The sequence below is a fragment of the Cavia porcellus genome, unplaced genomic scaffold (assembly GCF_034190915.1).
Source record: "Cavia porcellus strain 051 isolate PalLab524CR breed Dunkin Hartley unplaced genomic scaffold, mCavPor4.1 scaffold_12, whole genome shotgun sequence".
In the NCBI taxonomy this organism is placed as follows: Eukaryota; Metazoa; Chordata; class Mammalia; order Rodentia; family Caviidae; genus Cavia; species Cavia porcellus.
Window position 1 is genome coordinate 69,589,183 of NW_026947495.1, and position 5,105 is coordinate 69,594,287.

Sequence of the window (5,105 nt, forward strand, 5' to 3'; positions counted from 1 at the left end):
ATGGTTATCAAGGGCACACAAATTATTCATGACTTCTAGATATGAATATCCACTCATTTGAATAACTCCACTCTTGGAAATAGTCCCCAAGGAAAAATACATAAATAAATAAATACACTATTTTAATAAATAAATACACTAATTTTAGACATAATCTAAACTTTTATAGTAGGGAGGAATTAAAAGAGTTATAGTGTTACTTACACCTAGACAGTTCTAAGCAATTCTATGTTAATGAAAGAAAACATGGATACCACATCTTACCAAAACCAACATGTATCCGTCTCTTTAAAGATCCTAAGATTATAAGTGATGATGGAATAATTCAGACCAGACATCTTCTGAGAAGGGCACCTGTTCCAGGTGGTTCTAACAAAGGGTGAGGACAGGCAGGGTACAGTTATCTTCTGTCCCATTGGACCCACAACAACTGGGGTAGACTTGTAATATGCAAATTTATGAGCTAATTTATGAGCACTAAAATGAAGTTTTATTTTTATTTTTTTTGGTACCAGGGATGGAACTCATGGCCACATGTTTGCAAAGCAGGCATTTATGCCGCTGAGCTAAATCCCCAGCCTCAAAATGAAGTTTTGTATTTGGCATAATTTATGTCCTCTAGGGCCCCTTAAAAAAATCGCGGGTCCTTGCCTTAGTTGCTTTCTCTTCAGTGAGACAAAATACCTAACATAATGGTAAAGGAGAATTCTGTTTTGGTTCACGATTTCAATCTATGATCAGCTGACTTCAAGGAAGAAATAGGATGGGAAGGGCTGAGGATTTAGCTCAGCAGAATAAGCACCTGCCTTATAAGCAGGCAGTCATGAGTTTGATCACCGGTACCAGAAAAAAAAAAAAAAGAAATAGGATGGGAAAGGCGTAATTAGAGGAAAGGAAGCTCTATCCCATGGCAACCAGGAAACAGAGAGAGAAGGGAAGGGCCAGGCTGGGAGACAGACCCTTCTAGGTTAGGCCTAGTGGCCCATTCACCAGACCTCACCTCCCCATAATCCACTGAGCTACTGAACTCATCAGTGAATGAATCCACTGCTGAGTACAGCACCCCTATGACCCAACCACCTTCCAAAATCCTGACCTCCAAATGCCCAAGATATTGGGGCGACAGTCTAGATCTACACCATAACTACCCTGCTGCCTAAATCATTCCTTTCATAACCATTCTGCAGTCCTCCCTGCCCTTTAAAAGTCCCCCATTGTCTTTTACTTTAGCCAGAAAAGCTAGGAGCACTGACAGCAAAGGGCTCCTTTTTAAATGTACCTGTAGCCAAGAGTTGGGCATGGATTCTCCAGGCTGTCCTCTCCCTTTGTTAGCCTTGTGCGCAGTGGGGACCTACAGAGCAGTGAGGGTATTTGGGAGGAATCTGTGACTGGATAAAGACCACCTAACAGCGATGGCTGTGGGCAGACCAGGAGCTCTAAGAAGTACCTGTGCCCTGACAAGGTAAGGAAGACGTTTTCCTTTCCTGAGAGAGCACAAAGGGAGCAATTGTGAGCACTTGGGAATGCTGCAAAGCCCACATCCAGAAACCATTTAAAAGAAACTTATTCAGAGTTGGTCTTGAAGTAAGGATCATTTTCAAAGGAAACATGATGGAATGAAAATTCTGCTCTAAATAAAGGTTAACAAGGCTGCTCTTAAAGTTAACCCTTACAGAAATAAAAGATTTATCTCCTCCCTATCGCTCCCTAAATCTTGGAAGAGGGGTAATTTAATGGCACTGGAAGTGGTGGTGTAAAAGAGAATAGTCCTCGCAAGCCCAGAAGCCAGCACTGGGCTTCTCTGGCATTAAAATGGGCTGGGTAGAATCAGCCCTGCTTTGCCATTCTCTGCACTGATTTTATCTGGCTATGCCATTTCAGAGTTACAAAGGTCTTACTGCTCTTGGAGGAGCCAGACACTGAATCCTCAGCAACAGGACACGTTGTGCTAAGTGAGAATCCACAGCATCTGGCTAGGTATATACAGAATGAGCATCTTTAAAACTACACCAAGGGTTTTGACCCAGGGTAGGAGTCCTCATTTTAGGAAATTAAGCTGTCCTACACTTTAAGGAAAATGTAATCAACGTTAATAGGAAAGAGAAAAGTATTTAGAGTTTATAAGACTACTGTTCCATTGTTACGGTAGTTTTTAAGCTTTCCTTTTCTAACCTAGCAAAGGGAAAAGATTATTTAAGTTTCAATTATTTTTATGGTCCCTGCTCACCTTCTCATAATGGTTCAAATGAGTGGAGAAATCGTAAAGCCATACCATTTTAGAGCTAAAAGAGGCCTGGGGAACTGTTTCTTCTCCTTCATTTTGTACATAAAACATCTCAGGAAGGGTAACTAGGTAAACATATGAAGTTAAAAAGTTGCAGGAAAAGTACAGATGATCTATAAAATGAAAATCAGACCCCGTGCCATATTGAGTTTATTGAAGAAATTATCGTTATGCTCAACCATGTTTTCTCTGTAGGTTTGGATGTGTGTTTGCTGCCTCTATCCTTGTTGGTTAAGGAATAGATCAAGGTTTTTCAAAATTGTTTTTTGCTGCCACAGTGGAAATCTACAAAAATGAGTAATAGACTATTTTGGGGTTACTGTTCAGGAGTGCATTTATCTTAGAAATGGTTACCATAGAGACGAGCACACATTTTGTGATTCTACAGCTGGCAAATTAGAATCATCTCTGCTATTAAGACATAAATAGCTAAGTGTACACACAGAAACACAAGAGCCCATGCACACGTGCACACTGAAGTCGTGTTCCTTTCTTTTCCTAAAATAATACTAATAGAGTTCAAGCCATGCTGACCTCTGGTGGTAGAAAAGCCTGCAAACTCTAGGCATTTTTAAAAAGTAATATACAGTAGAATCAAAACCACTTTTTGAAGCCGTCTTCAAATAGGCTGAGTCAAGTCAAATGGCTAATAATATACTTAACAATAAAATAAATAATGAAAGTCACTGCTTAGACATCACTGCTATTTAAAGTACAAGTATAAAAATAAGAAGATAAAAGCCCTCAAAACATTGCAAAAAATTCTTGAGTTATTTTTTTCCCCAAGCACAGTAACACTAAGCATAACCACTCCCATTTATCTAACTAGGTAAGCAATTCCTTTTACATTTTTAAAAATAATGCTTTTCCTTTCCTTGCATTGTTTGTACTTTCCCTTCAAGAAATATTTTGTATTAAATGCTTACATTCCCAAGAGACTAGCCACTTTCAAGCGATCACCAACTCATGTATGCTGATAAATATTTATGTGATCAATCTATTTTTACTTTCTGTGATGATCATTTTTAAATATCCAAGCAAAAGCAGACAGATTAGTAAAATGAATTCCTTTCCCATGGACCCATCACTTCCATACTTGTTCATAAAGCTAATTCTGTTTGATTTATAAACCTCTTTCCCACATCGTTTTAGATCAAATGCAAAATATCATGATAAATATTCATTGAGTAATTATGTTTGCCAATATAAAACTCCATAATTTGGAGTTTTCTGAACTTTTCTTTGAAATTTCAAAGGTTTCATTACATATAGAGTTGCAGTAGAAAGTGATAAATTCAGTAGTGTCAGTAATTATGCCTAGAACTAGCATAGTAATACTTTCTCCAACATAGAAGCAATTTAATACAGTAATGAATTTTGAAGACTAGTAAGTGCATATGTATTTAAAAATAAATTTAAAGGAAGTCACATACCTTGACTTATTTTTATAAAAGCATGAGAATGTACCTTAAATAAATATGGTTTTGCTTTGTTTTTCAAGACAGCTATTTTACCATATTTGATTAGCAAGCAAACACCCAGCAATTGCTAAAAAAAGTGCACAAAAGTGCAACTGTAAACCAGAATCTCACATGAGCTGTGCAGGCTCTTTCCAGAGCAATATACTTTGCTGCTTGCACTCACTGAAGGAAAAAGTGGTGTATTTCATCCTGATTCTACCCAGGTTCACACAATGTCAGTTGCAATGATAGACATTTAGTGCATTTTTCTCAGGAACAGAGTGAGATTGTGTCATCTCATGCTTCACATCTACAGGTCACTTCCTCTAGAAATGTGGACTAACTTAAACCTTGTTTTACCACAGTCACTGCAACCAACCCCATTTGGCTAAAAAATACTTGGTTACGACTTGTTGCAAGGAACTGTGGGGAAAGGCAAATTGCTGTTTTTGAATATGTCTGTGAAGTGTATCTGATAGATGGAGTCAAAGGATTTTATGGGCACATGTCTGCTTCTTATGCTAGCATATCAGAGATGGTTATCTGTTTTGTTATTCATGAATGTATAAAGCAAAAACTCCTGGAACATAAGACTGCTTTGATGACACAGAGTGGTGAAGAGTCTGTGAAAGTAGCATCAGATATTGTGGGAATCATGCTTGCTACTGCCACCTCAAAAACTTAGCAAACTGTAGCATATCCACATGAAGCTGTAAGAACAAACATTTTGCATGAAAGAAGCAAAATATGGATCTTTTTTAAGGGTTTTGTTGCAGGCCTTTGATGGTTCAGGAAGAAAGTTATGAGTCCCTCTACAGTGGTCAAATCATTTGGTAAGACAGATTCCATGAGGATGGCCATCTATGGATCGTAGTCTATCTACTAGGTGGATAACAGCACAGGCTGCCACGCTACAAAAGAGGGAAGACCAAAGATTGCAGTGGATCATGGAACACTGGAGCCGGCGCAGTGGACTACTAGTCTGGGAACATGCACCATGACTAAATGGAAGTTTGGTTAAGATAGCCACACCAATTACTTAGACTTTCTGTAATGTGGAAAAACCTCAGTCCTGTCCCAAGAAAATGCCTTTGGAAGCACTCCTTTGTCAAAATTGTCATTTACCTACCATGTCCACCAGATACAGTTGTGTGTTATTGACCTATAACATTGACAGTATAGTGTTTACTCCATGAGCATTTTTCTACTCTTCTAAACAAAGCCATCCTTAAATATATACTATACTGTACTTATCCAAAGGTAGTATCGACATAAATGTCTAATTTCTGGCTTTTGACTTCTGTAATACTGTAAGATAACAATAATTGGTCGATTCCCCAGCATCCCCATTTTGCTGAGAT

General features: G+C 38.3%; 1 pseudogene; it reads left to right on the plus strand.

The window, feature by feature from the left end:
* The first annotated feature begins 1,412 nt into the window (after positions 1 to 1,412).
* On the plus strand, positions 1,413 to 4,528 carry LOC100715273 (solute carrier family 25 member 36-like; annotated as a pseudogene).
* The last annotated feature ends 577 nt before the right edge of the window (positions 4,529 to 5,105 follow it).